This window comes from Heterocephalus glaber, unplaced genomic scaffold (assembly GCF_053883595.1).
Source record: "Heterocephalus glaber isolate CG9 unplaced genomic scaffold, H.glaber_assembly_v1.0 deba00000676, whole genome shotgun sequence".
Taxonomy (NCBI): Eukaryota; Metazoa; Chordata; class Mammalia; order Rodentia; family Bathyergidae; genus Heterocephalus; species Heterocephalus glaber.
Genome location: NW_028258156.1, coordinates 10,842,526 through 10,857,633, shown reverse-complemented (window position 1 = coordinate 10,857,633; position 15,108 = coordinate 10,842,526).

The window sequence follows — 15,108 nt, the reverse complement described above, 5'->3', positions numbered from 1 at the left end:
GATCCTATAACTCTTAAAAGCTGATGCTTAAAATAGGAACATAGTAGAGATTTTCCAATAGCTTAACTCTTCTCATACTAAGGGTATTTGTACAATTTCCCTTTCATCTATAGAAATTGCTATTGTTTAAAAACACAAAAGAGATTTTAAGAAAAACATTTTATATTCACATGTATACTCATTGTCATTTTTTTCATTTTAATTCACTCTAAATTTCCTTCTCTAAATATTTACTTGGGTAAAGGAGAATCTCCATTTTTTATATAATTGTTTAAAAGGCATAATATGAACGAAGCACTCAAATATACAAACACATTAGTAAAATAAAAAGTGTATTGTTGATAAAGTTTCTTATCCAAATATTTAAACTGTTTTGTCAGAACAACAACCAGCATCACAACCACCACCACTACAAAAACCAATGGAATCAGTTTTAATTTGGGACCACAGTACTGTGTGAGGCAGGCTCACTGATAATTACAAATTAGAGAAAATTGTGGCAAGCTTAATGAAAAGGCTCCAAAGTGTGCCAGGCCAACCGTAAGGAACCTAAATGTAAAGACAGACAAGCTTTTCTTGATTACAGTGATTACATCATGGTCATTAGGATTTAAAGTAACTAACCCAAACACAGACATCATATCTTCATTTGATAGCTGTAGTCTAGTATATAGTGGGAAAGGATGTTATGTATGGATTAAGCTTGATGAAATGAAAACAGACATTCTGTTTGAACCTGTCGGGCCACAAAAATGAAACCTTCAGAATCAGGCAGTAAAGTTAACTTTCAAAGTGCAGGCTCTTTGATTGAAAGGGGTCTGTGTAGTGTTTGGGGCCATTTTTTTGTTTTATAGGGAAGCCACTACAACAACGAGCTATGCAAGACTCTTTTTTGATTGAAATCTCTAGTCAAGTAAGATGTTTGAGACCTTTTTGGAATTTAAGGCAACTAGTATTTTCAGATTTTCAAAGTATAATGAGGTGCTAACCATGGTTCATTATTTATTTTCTCATCATATCTAACACCATTAAACCTCAAGTGTGTGTTTTACCTCTCCAAATGTCAGTCCTGAAAAGGTCTGCAAGGTCCTACCCTGCACTGCATTTAGATGCTTCATGCTGAGAAGACAAATGCTTTGCTCAGGGAAAAGGGACGCATTGGGTTACAGTTAGAGTCACATGTATAAAAGCAAGCCCATTGGCCTCTGACCCTGAACCCCACTTCATAGCACTACCTGTGGGAACACGACCTGAACAACAGTGTTTTGTGAAATCAGGAAAATGAAGCAAAGAAAAATAAGCATAGAACAAAACCTAGCACAAGTTTCTCTGTATTACCTGTCTTGTGAATAGAAGATGCAGCTTGGTCTGAAAATACAATTTTTTCTCTTTCATTCTACCTTAAGAAAATGAAGACAAAGAAATAGACTAAAATGACTGCCTTGTATAATTTTAAGAAAAAAATCCAAATGGATAAGACAATACTTCCTGTCTGAACTTGAGTGGAATATTCAGTGTAAGGAAAGACAAGAACACTACATCTTCATCGTTATCATCATCAAAAAGCATTTATTGAGTGTCTGGATTCATTGAACATAATTGAGCCTACTAAGTTTAAAGTACTTAAGAAAGAAACAAAATCTTAATGTAAACATAGTGTGAATAACATGAATTGATATAGGCTCCTAAATTGCACCTTAAAGAAACCCATTAGGTTGTTTAAAGAAAAACTATATGGAGCCTACATGTGAGGCTTGCATGTTTTATCACTCTGGTAAATAAGTGGTCTCGTTTTCTACTTTATTGACATTCCAAATGGTGAGAGGGACTCACAAAAGTTTCACAGCAATTTTCAGATAAGCTTTTATTATCACAAAGAACAAACCATGGATTAAATTAATCTTCTAAAATGCACTTTCTTGAGCCACTTGGTCTTGAGGTAAAAGGCAATCAAACTTGTAAAGTTTTATATTACCTGTTGTCCTAGCATCTGTCACAGATTTTGCCCAGGAATTTTCCTCATAGCCTAAGAAACATGCAAATGCAATGCTACTGACCAGGAACTTTACACTCTGTTAAGGTACCAAGGGCCAGAAAACCTGGCCTACTTAGCCAGGAGCCAGAGAGGTGTCTATGTGAGTAAGAATGCATGAAAGCCTCAGGGAGCAAATGTTACATTTATTTCAGGTCACTGAGACCCAGCCAGTTTTGATTTAATTGTTTTGGGCTGGGACCAGGCAGGAGAATTTCATCAAAGCTCTGTAAGTGGTTCTAACGTTCAACCTTCTGGAAACTTACACACTCTGATCCCCCTTACTTTGCTTGCTAATTCTCACAGCCATGCCATGGGACATACTGAGCCAAAAAGGAGTTCTAAATTTCACTGAACTTATTAGACATTAGCATTTTTCAGCAATTTGAAGGTGAAGTTCACTATGTTGTCCTGGGGAGGATGAGGCCCCAGCTTTTGGGACATTTAACACTTAAAAATTGATAAATTGCAGTGCAGATCATAAAAATTGGTGGCAATGTATGGATAAATGTCAAGTTAGATCCTTGTTTCCAGGGATCTGATTTGAGCTAGCATCACACGTATTATTGCATGGAGGGAAATCATACACACATACATATAAGTAGAGTTTCAAGAAAGAGGAGGATTTTTCTCATATGCTAATATTTGAATTTAAAGAAAATTCATGAAATGTTGGAAAGTATATATGTATATTATATATTATAATATATATTATAAATGTATGAAGTGGAAAGCAGCATTAACTCCATTCAAGTCAATATGAGTTTATTAATCCTTTTTTATTTACTGAATATTCTTATATAATCAAAGAAAGGGCTCTAAGACCTGGTTCTTGATCTTACCAATACATATACAGAAAATATAAAGGGAATAACATAAGACAGCATTAAGTAAAAAAAATGTTTAAATATAAAGCAGATATTTTCTATCCAAGACAGGAAGGAAGTAGAAAGTAAGGCTTAGAAAAGGGCTTATAAAGTAACTGGCATGTTAACTGAAGACTCAACAAAAAAGTATTATTTAAAGCAAAGTGGCAACAGCTTGTCATACATAATTATACAAAAAATGGAAGTAAGAATGTGTCACGGCTACCAGGAGTGACACGCACATTTTAGCCAAGTGATACTGGAAATAGAAAGTAAGCTAAGCTCATAGAATGATTTTATTTTTCCAATGTTTTGGATTTAGACCAACTTGATAAAGGTTTTTAGAAATATATTCTCTGCTCTTTCAATTTTTTATTTAAATAAGATCAGCTAGATAAAGCTGTGTAGAGTGGGTTGGAGAAACTAAGAACATCATTTATGGAAAGCTTGAATGACAAAAGCTTAAAGAAGTAGTGGCAATAGAGAGAGAAATTGCTAAGTCTTTTTGTGTTAGTTTGGTATTTTCTATATGTTATGCCACAATAACATAATAATGATTATTTTGAAAAAAGGAGAAATATCACTTCTAGTCCTTCTGTTCAAATATGACAAATTTTCACTTTAGAGAATGATCTCTCAGTCTTGATTGGCCTCGATACAGAGACATAATAGCATTCAAAGAAATATTTTTCTTGCAATGGCATAATATATTGGTCAGCTTTCCTATTGTTGGGACAAAATACCTGTCACCCACATCTTAAAGGAGGAGAGGAGAGGTTTATTTTGACTCACAGCTTCAGGGATTTCGGTCTACTCTTGGCTGGCTCTGATACAGAGCCATCATGGCAGAGGGCAGGTGAAGGGAAGCTGCTTAACACATGGGAGCCCTGAAGCAGAGAGCAGAAGAGCCAAAGATGAAAGAGTGAGGGACCAAATACAGTCCCCAAAGACATGCTCCCTAACCCACTTCTTCCTGTGTGACCCCACCTTTTAATAGCTCTTTCAGCTATGAACTAATCAGTGAGTTTGCCCACTGTTGAGGTCAATGTCCTCATGGTTCAGTTACCTGTCCAGGAGTCTCTCAATCCAGTCAAGTTGACAGTTAAAATTAACTGGCATATATATATATATATATATATATATATATATATATATATATATATTTTAGTAAATTCTCTTTGTTGTTTAAAATCAGAAATACTTTCAGTAGAATCCACCCCCCAGAAGATTGAGTACCTGAATACTGAGGATATAAATGATAGAAAAATTAAATGTGACTGCAGAAAGCATTTGTTATAGTGGTACAAATAACAGAATGGGAGCTGGTAGATGCTCAACTCTAATGCTGGATATACTGACAGTTGAAAGTATCTCAGAGACAGTTGGGCACATGAAACAATGTCTAGTCTAGAAATGTGGACTTGACAGCAGGGAAACAGTGTCATATAGAGGATTTCTGGATCCCTATAAATTTGGGTTTTATCATGCTTCTTTTTATTATCTGGGTGACTTCAGGTAAGATATCTAAAATAAAAAGTTGTCTTTCCGAATTGTGATGTGGGTATAATTAAAATGGTAATTATTTTAAAGATGTAATTATTATCAAAAATTTATTGTGGTATTTGCATTGCTATTTCCCTCTCACTGAACATTTCCCATGATGTAATAGTGGAACACTATCATGAGCCAACATGAGATTATCATTACTATTTTTGAGTCAGGAGTGCTCTAGGGTGGGTACTTTGATTCAGTGCACATTAAGCCACCCATTGGCTTGGCACAAATCTGTCCAAAATTTGGTGGCTGAAAGAACAAAACAGATCATCACATATTTTATTTTGTATGTCCCCAAGTTCATTTTTCTTCAACATTATATATTAACTTTATGCCCAAAGACACCACGGGTAATGTGAAAATACTCTTGCAAAACCTGCCTGAGAAATGAGTAATGAGAAAGGATGAGTTCTGTGTAGCTGGAACACGGCTATCAAGAATGATACCCGATGAAATGTGAAGATTCTGATTAATGAAGAAGACACTGAACAGGTCTGGAAATGCAAGATAACTCTGTACTTTAGGTTGCATCTGGAGTCAAACTACAGAGGGAAATGTTTTGCTTTAGCCTGTGAATAAAAGAACTTCAGTTTCTTTGACTGCCCATCTGGTATTTTTCACCAACACCAAATTCATTAGCAATGATTAGTCCTTTTCTCCAAACCCCTCACTCAAAATAAGTAAATACGAGGAGAGGTTGGGCAGTAAAAGATCAAGGGACAGTATCTCTATTTTGAGATGTTCTTAAGTTATCCTTATTGGTCAAATCTAAACAAGATTAAACAAGGAGCTACATGATGAAAAGGTGAATTCTCCCTAACTATCTCCAAAGTTATGTCCTATTTAGGGTAGAAAAGAAAATTTAGTTGCAGTAAGTCAGATGTATTGACAATTTCTCATGTGAATTTAGATTTAAAATGGCTTGGGAAAATCCCTTTGCTTCTTCATTTTCTCAGAGATAAAGAAAAATATTTTTATAATACGCTTTATTGATTCACTTATTTATTATCAAGACTCTCAGAATATGCAGAACTTGCTTTTTCAGCTTAGTTCTTTTTGTGTGCAAGATTATATTAAAAGATGTTTATTGTGGAGTCATTATGTGTTTGGTTGGACCATACAACATTATATTGTTTGATATTGTGAGGCCAATAAGATTAACAAAAGATTGAATTATTCTCTTCAGCATTTATATAGTGGCAGACTCAATTAGAGATTTTGGAGCCCAAGTTTAAGGTAAGTAGAGACAGGGGGAAAGGAATATAAGAATAGGTTTTTCCCAAGGAAATTTTTAAATCATTGATTTCTTAGAAGTTGCTTAACTGCTTTCTGATGATCATGTTATAATGTGGCATGTCAAGATTAAAGCCAATTCTTCACTGATGAATTCTACAAGACATTTAGAGAGGAACTGCTGCCACTACTGTTTAAATTCTTCAATGAAACTGAAAGGGAAGCAATACTCCCAAATTCATTCCTAGAAGTAAGCATCACCTTGATCCCCAAAGCAGAGAAAGACCCAACTGAAAAGGAGAACTATAGGCCAATCTCACTAATGAACATAGATGCAAAAATCCTTAATAAGATAATGGCAAACAGAATGCAGAAGATCATCAAGAAGATCATACACCCTAATCAAGTGGAATTCATCCCAGGGATGCAGGGATGGTTCAATATACGCAAATCAATCAATGTAATACACTATATCAATAGAGCCAAGGACAAAAACCATATGATTATCTCCATAGATGCAGAAAAAGCATTTGACTAAATCCTACATGCATTTATGATAAAAACCCTACAAAACATTGGAATAGATGGTCTCTATCTCAAACTGATAAAAGCCATCTATGAAAAACCAACAGCCAATATCATACTAAATGGCCAAAAACTGAAATCCTTCACACTAAACTCAGGAACAAGACAAGGATGTCCACTATCACCACTCTTGTTTAATATAGTTTTGGAAACATTAGCCATGGCAATTAGACAAGAGAAAGAAATAAAAGGAATAAAGATAGGAAATGAAGAAGTCAAATTGTCATTATTTGCAGATGACATGATACTCTATATAGAAGACCCCAAGAACTCCACCAAAAGTCTTCTAGACTTAATAACCAAATTCAGTCAAGTAGATGCTTACAAGGTCAACACACAAAAATCAATAGCTTTCCTCTACACCAATGACAGACTCACTGAGAGAGAAATAGGGCAAACAATTCCTTTCACAGTAGCATCCAAAAAACTGAAATACCTAGGAATCAACCTAATGAAAGAAATCAAAAACCTCTTCTCTGAAAATTATAGCACTCTGAAAAGAGAGATTGAAGATGATACCAGAAAATGGACAGACATCCCCTGCTCCTGGGTAGCAAAGATTAATATAGTGAAAATGGCCATACTTCCAAAACTCCTATATAGATTCAATACAATTCCAATTGAGATCCCAGCAGCATACTTCATGGACCTCGAGAAAACAATCCAAAAATTCATTTGGAACAAGAAGAGACCCAGAATAGCAAAAGCAATTCTAGGTAACAGAGATATGGAAGGGGGTATCACAATCTCCAACCTGCAACTCTACTACAAAGCTACTGTGATAAAAACAGCATGGTACTGGCAAAGAAACAGACCTGAGGACCAGTGGAACAGATTAGAAGATGCAGAAACAATGCCAGACACACTCAGCCATCTCATCTTTGATAAAAGAGCCAAACACCCTCACTGGAGGAAAGATAGCCTCTGTAATAAATGGTGCTGGAAAAATTGGGTTTCAACTTGCCAAAGATTGAAACTAGACCTATATCTCTCACCATGCACTAAACTAAAATAGAAATGGATTAAAGATCTAAATATTAAAATAGAAACTCTGAACCACTTGGAACAGAGGTTAGGTAGAACTCTTGAAGACATCAGTGTAGGAAAAGATTTTATGAACAAAACCTCAGTTTCCTGTGAACTAGCACAAACCATCAACAAGTGGGATCTCTTCTTATTAAAAAGCTTCTGCACAGCAAAAGAAACCACCAGCAGTGTGAAGAGACAACACACAATGTGGGAAAATATCTTCACCTGCTTTTCCTCAGACAAAAGTCTACTATCTTGAATCTATAAAGAACTAAAAAAGATCAGACCTCCCAAATTTAAAGACCCAATCCAAAAATGCGCGTCTGATATGAACAGACATTTCTCAGACAGAGAAGTAGAAATAGCAAATAAATACATGAAAAAATGTTCAACATCACTGGTCATTCGAGAGATGCAAATGAAAACAATGCTGAGATTCTACCTCACTCCAGAAAGAATGGCTGCTATCATGAAATCAACCAATAACAGGATGCTGGAGGGGCTGTGGGAAAAGAGGAACCCTGCTCCACTGTTTGTGGTAGTGTAGACTGGTGCAACCACTGTGGAAATCAGTATGGAGATACCTCAAAGAACTAGCACTGGAAGTCCCATTTGACCTTGCTATTTTACTGCTGGGGATCTTCCCCAAAGAATTAAAAGAATCATACCACAGTGATATATGTGCGCCCATGTTCATAGCAGCACAGTTTGTAATAGCTAAAACTTGGAAACAGCCCAAATGCCCATCAACTGGAGACCGGATAAAGAAAATGTGGTTTTTTTAATAAAATGGATTACTACTTAGCCATAAAAAATGAGAAATTGGAGACATTTATAGCTAAATGGATGCACATTGAGGGGATACTCTTAAGTGAAATCAATAGGACACACATGTATAAATACCACATAGTTTCTCTAGAATGAGAAACTGAAAGTGTAAATAAGGACTAAATGTATAATAGGTAATGTGAAATAGGAAGAAAAGGGGCAAAGGGGAAGGAAGTGGGAGGAGTAGGGGAAAGGAAAGAAGGGTATGGAATTAATATGAGAAAATAGAAAAATAGGAACAAAATCTTTGTAAATAGGGAGGGATGGAGGGATTGAAGGGAGGGCTGGGCAATGGTGAAAGATGGGAACCAAGAGAGATTTTGTAAAGGTGAAAATTTCCAATGATGAATGTCATTATATTGTATACCTAAAATGTACCAATGCTTAGAATGAATAATCGATAATGCAAAATAGGAAGAAAAGGTCCAAAGGTGTAGGGGTAGTGGGAGGGGCAGGGGAAAGGCAAGAAGGGAAAGAAAAAATGCTGAGAAATGGAAAAAATGGAAATAAAGTCTTTGTAACTAGGGAAGGGTGGAGGGGGTGAAGGAAGGGCTTGGAAAGGAAAAAAAAAGAACCAAGATGCATCAGGTAAAGGTACAATTCCCAATGAGAAATGTAAATGAATTGTATACCTAAAATGTACCAATAAAAGAATTTTAAAAAATGATATTAGTAGATTGAGACTTAAGGTTTTGCTTTCAAAAGAGAATTGGTAAATGCCTAGAATGGGCAAAATTTTAATAGTGACAATATGTAAATATTTTATTGATGTCACTTTTTTAATAATTGTGGCGGCAAAATTAATTTGTCAAATATTTGTGAGAAAGCCTTGCTTTCTTGTTTCATCTTTACGTTCATAAGGAACCTTTCCTCCTGTTCATACCCTGTCTTTACTGAAGGAAGAAAACGTTGCCTAGAGTGTTAATAACCCGAAGAGGTCCATTTGAGGCTATGGAATCTCTCTGTTTCTTCTTTGGTTATTTTTATTTGGTTAATTATTACAAATAGTAAATTGACATTTGAAATTGGAGAAAGTTTTATAACTTTATCTTAATGAAAGCCAGAAGTCTCTAAATTATCATACCATTTGGTCTTTTAAGTGGCTCATGAGCAACTATAAATTCTCCTTTCATCAAATGTTCTAGAGATACATTTTCCTGCTATCCACAGAGGGTTGATAGCTTGTCTCTGTAGTCATGATACAGCTTTGTAAATGTAGTAGAAGGAAGAAGTTCAATTACTTAAAAAAAAACCTAGCAAATATGGATTTTCCATTCACACAGCTTTAAAATATCTGTGAATGAAAATGTAGTATGAGACCTCTAGGGAGGAGTCTGGCATAAAGACTATCGGAGTGGTTAATGTAAAGTAAGTCTCAACATAAGATAATTTGACCATTTTTTTTCTCTCTTACAGTATAATTCTAATTGTGAGATAGCATCATAGTACTTTTCTCTGTATTCTATTTTGGCTTTAGGAGGTAGGCATATAACTTGGGAAACTATCATTTGTCAAAAATAATGGGTTAATTGTTATGTTCTCGCTCTCATAGGTCATCCAAAAATTTATCAAGATAATTAAAGACCCTTGGATTTAGGAAAACTACTGGACATGACTCCCCGTGGTAAATAAAGGAGCAGCTGCTTGGAAAATTTGTTCACAACGGGGTCCCCAATAATTTCCATAGCCTTGTGGGAAATACATTGCTAAACATATTGTTGTGATATGTATACATTGGTTTTATTAAAAATGCTTTCAATACAAAACTAAATTAAGGGACAAAAGGTTTCCTATAATGCGGTACTTATTGTTATTTCATGGTGTACCACTTATGTTCATGCTATCCAGGTATACACGTCTTCTAAGATACTGTTTATGGTAATAATCTTTTGACTCAGGTATCTGCCTTTTGTTTACACTCCAGCTACTTGTGATAAGAGATACATGTCAAGCTAGCATGAGATAACCAGTCAAATAATAGTTTTTATAAAACTTATGTGGTGTATATTGTTATATGTGTCACCACACTTAGGGATGCTCAGATGCCAAACGATGTCACACACTAAGATTAAAGGCTAGACATTATGAACTTCTAAGGTACATTTATAGGCCAATATGTATGTTAAATAAGAATTTTCTTTATGTTATTTAATGTCTTGTGATCAGATGGAGGTGTTTGACTAAAAGACTAATTCCATACTAAGATGGACATGTAAGTGTTACAAAAATAATGTCATCATGATTGTCATGCTAAAATATTATATATGGCTCTGGATCTTAATTTTCTCTATATAATGTATAACTGTTGTCTGTTAACACCTCAGTGATTCAACTGCTAAAACAACCATAGTTGGTAAGAAATAACAGTCCCCTAACTGTGCTTTATACTTCAGAAGTGCTTAATGTCCAGACAAAATTATAATGGTTAAGCTCACTGCTCAGGTTACCATGCTAATATAACTGATCTCCTCTGGGAGTTCAACAACTAAAGTTTAGAGACCAAAACTAGAAAGGTAACTGGGCTAAGAGGACAGTCAATATTTTGGCCCTGGCCGCTCAAGGTCAACAAAGATCCAAGACATGAAGAAATCTTTTCTACGAGAGATCCTACTTCTTTGGTAAGTCACCCAACCTCCTCAGCAGAGAGATTGCTGGACACCAAACTGACAAATGTACCTTGTACCAAAGGAGGGTCACTAAGAGGGAAAAATCTCCCATGCTTTCTCTGAAAGCAACATGGTCAAGCAAGGCTGTGTGTGACCCATCCTGACCACTCCTGACAGAGGAGCAGAGAGGCTCTATGCATGGCTCAAAAGTAATGCCTGAGGAGATTTAACTGACCTTGATAAACAGCAAGAGGTTGATTTTGATTAACACAGGTCTCACTTCAACTTGATCTTAAACACCCAGCAGAAAAGAATAACCAAAAGAAGTATAAAAATAATTCCATAGTAATAAAGCTAGGTATAGAAAAGGGCTCCAATCACTGACCCCCTTCTGGCAGTTTCAGCTATACCACTACCAGGGTTATGGATCCTTAGGAAAAAACTATGGTAAAATCTATAAGAGCTTAGCTAGAGTTTTAAATTTCTTAGCTAAATTTGTTCTTCAAACTATCTCTGTCGTCTTACAGCTAAGACTGGAAAGACTTATGACAAAATATCAGACTTATAGATAACTTCCATCAATAAAAGAGTCTAAGACAATCACTCACTATTTCAATTCCTCAGTGTTATAGTGGATAGGTAAGTTAATTAGATATCTTGTTGGAAGTTAGATAGGGCCTCCCTTAAGGTGTCAGCCCTCCAGGAGCCAACACAGCAAGGAACCAACTTGGAGAACAATAGAGGCACATTCACTGGTTAGCATTATAAAAAGAGGAGGCACTATTTCCCCTGGGGATGGGTAGCAGTGATTGATATTTTAGAAGGGGAATTCCTTGTATGTGATTTGTCTTCCCATTTGATCCCCATTTAATCAATATTACCTGGGTGGCTGTACTTGTAATCTTATTGGTTGGTCATAGCTTTGTCCCACCTCATGCCCACCTTGTAAATTTCCATTGAGTCTTATAGTTTTGTCCCATTTTGTACCCGCCTCACCACATGGCTTTGCTGTATAAAACATTTTTGAAAAGTGGGGTGAGTGGGCAACCCACTTTCCGGTTCCCCTTCTGTCTCTCTTAGGCAGAAGCTTTCTTACTCTCAATAAATTTTTCCTACTCTTAACCGCCATTATTCCTAGAATTCATTCTTCAATTTTAGAGAACACGAACTCGCATTTCAGAAATTTACTAGGTTTAGGAGTAACATCTCTTCCCCCTATATCAGTGTGACTCTTTCCCCAATTTGCCTTTCCATTCTAGTGCTCATGCTCAGATGATACATGCTCTGACTTCTTAAAAATTTTGTTTGTTCTTGCCTAGAGGCTGCCATACTCCGAGCAGTCAGACAATGGGAACCAATGACAAATGTGCTAGATTTCTTTTACCAGGATGCACTAGATTGACCCTGTAAACAGCTCATAACTGCTAAATTATAATACAACTTCTATATTGCATTCTGAGGTGCCTTGGACCTTCTCTTTGTGGGTGGATATTGCTAGTTCCTCCTGGTGGAAACGCTTGTTGGCTATATTCATAGCAATCCTGCTGACCTTAGTATTTGGCCCATGTATTCTTAACTGTTTCTTTGGCTTTGTCTCCTTCAGACTTAATGAAATTATTTTCAGTTTATTTCTATCATATTCAAAAGTTATAACCTAATTATCAAAGCTGTGGTTCTAAAAGCTCATATAAATGACATTCCTTTAATGTATCTCACCCTTACTTTCCAATCTACCTCTGACAAGCCAGCAGATTCTGGACTGTGACATTTAATGAGATTTAAATTTCTAAATAAAGTTACCACAATATATTTGCAAATATTATCCCTCACTCTCTTAGAACTCTAAGTGGATATTCAAGACCCATTCACCAAATCTTAAAAAAGAATACCTTTTACAGCTTTTCTTAAATCTTACAGCTACTCTGAGTTTTGTCCAGGAAAGGAAATAGATTACAACTTTTGATAGCATAGGAAGAAAATATTATTATCACAGCTTGAAATCTGTTAACAGGAACTTTCTTTAGGGAGCAAACATTAAAGTACAGCAGAAATTTAATTACGAGGAGATTTTCCACTTGTCAGAAATACTTGAATTAATGTCAGTAGCAGCTATAAGAAAGAGACCATTGTCTGGTGTTGCAAGAAGGGGAAAAGACAGAAAAAGATCCCTGAATCCTTGTTACAGACACACTGAAGGCATATTGATTATTTAGATTTTCTTTTGGATAGCCCTAAATAGAATATTGAGTATTACAGCAATGCTCGTTCATCAGTGTCCTGTTGATTGTTAGTATTCCACCAAGGAACTCTCAGGGCTGCTATTTGTCCTTTTGGCCTGTTATGGAGTCAGTTCACTGATTCATCTTTTATTGATTCTTCTTCAGCTTTCCACCCCTAGTTGAAGTCAATGCTTATGGAACAAGGATCATGGGCTCTATTGACAGATCCCGATTTAAAATTTGAGAACCTGCATTAGGAATCAAGAACAATAGGCAGTCTCTAGTAGATCAAGTAATGGTTTCAAATGCTGGGGTTGTAGGTCCTTTTGTTATAGGAAACAAAAAATGTATTCATAAAATGTATGTAATATAATGAACCAAGAAAATCTCATGAATCAATTTATCTTATCTACCTAGCATCTTTTGGAAAGAAAGGAGTACTTTACAGAGCTCTTCTTGTGTGTGAAACTCTACATATGTTGTTCCACCTGTCCTCTCAACACTTTCATGATGTGGATACAATTATGCTCTTTCACAGACTTCAGGGGAGTAAAATGTATTTCTTCAGGCTGTTTAATCGGAACACAGTGGAGCCATGATTCAAATGTAGGGCTGCAGAGTTCCTATCCCATGATAACCACACCAATTTTCAGTGGCTTTGGTGGACAACTTGAAATATACTCCATGACAAATTTTAAGGCCAAAATAAAAAAGGTGAAGAATTTATCTTGTGTTTTCCAACTTATATATCATGAATCTCTAGGGGATATCCAACTTAATATAAGGCATCTTTGAGTCTATACATAAAGTATTATCTATAGACAATAAAGATGTCACATAAATATTAAATGTAAGTATATGTTTTGAAAATAATATGACATAAATTGAATTCTTAATCATCACTGAGTTTTAGGATTTTATTCATATTATTTCTTAGCCAATTATAATTCCAAACATGTAAGATTCAACATTATTACTGTTATTACTATTATTACTGCTATTTTTATTACTATTATTAACTTTCAGAATAACTCATCCTTGAAAATGCTGAGACCTACCATTTTATGAGGTAGTGTTTTGAAATCAGTTTACTAAGATCATTCATTTGTGTTTTCATTCATTTACTAGTCAACAAACTCTGGTTTATAAACTATATGTCACTGTTTCTTATAGCAGTAAAAAAATGAACAAATATTGTTTTGAGATGTTTAAATTTCAGTGTCATGTGTATTGTGATATACATGTTGTACCACAATCAGAATGGTTTTCTAAAACAATGTTGAAGTTACCTGAAGATTATTGACTTATTTTTATGTAGAGTTGAAACAGCAAATGATCCAGGCTATATCTGATAGGTTCTGATAGGAGAAATTTTAGAAGTTTGGATTGGATAAACTGTCAATCAGAATTGGCTGTATGCAATCCCTATTCTCTAGGGTATTGCCAGAGAATATAACCTCACTGACTCAACTCTTATCAAAATTCAGTTTTAAAGATGTAATATATTAAAAAAAAACACAGGCTAAAGGACATACATGTGAGTCCATTTGGTTAGTTCAGTGGCATAAAAATGCATCCCCAAATAAAGCTAGCAATTAGAAAGCTGTGTGCTTAGACTGTGTGGTTTTGGTAGCCCTTTTAAACTGTGTTTGCTAAACTGTGCTTTGGCATGAGGCCCCTTGTGAACATGATGGGATAGCCACAGCAAAAACTGCTCTGTGGAGTACTCTCTGTGATGCAGCATATTACTGAAGATGATACCCCAAAGATCTCTGGTGTTCTGCCTATGAGGAACTATGGGAAAGTTTGTTGGAAATGTCAATGTAGTAAAAATGTGTTTCTTTGGGAACACAGGTGTGTTTTTTATCTTGTACATGATGATAATTTAAAAACTGATCATATTTCTCACTTCTGTTTATCTGATAGAGGACTCAGAGCTGAATATATTGTTCACTTATTTTTTTTTTTTGTAAAAATGTACACATTTATATCTGAATTCCCACTTCTGGCTGTTTCATAATATATGATCCTCATTTTCTCTATTTCTGAATTTCCCTAATTTAAAATGTTTTATTTTACCATATGGATTTTTATAAGTGATGGCAAGTACTTCTGGGAACAAGGCAGGCTATATATTCATTAATGAAATAAATATA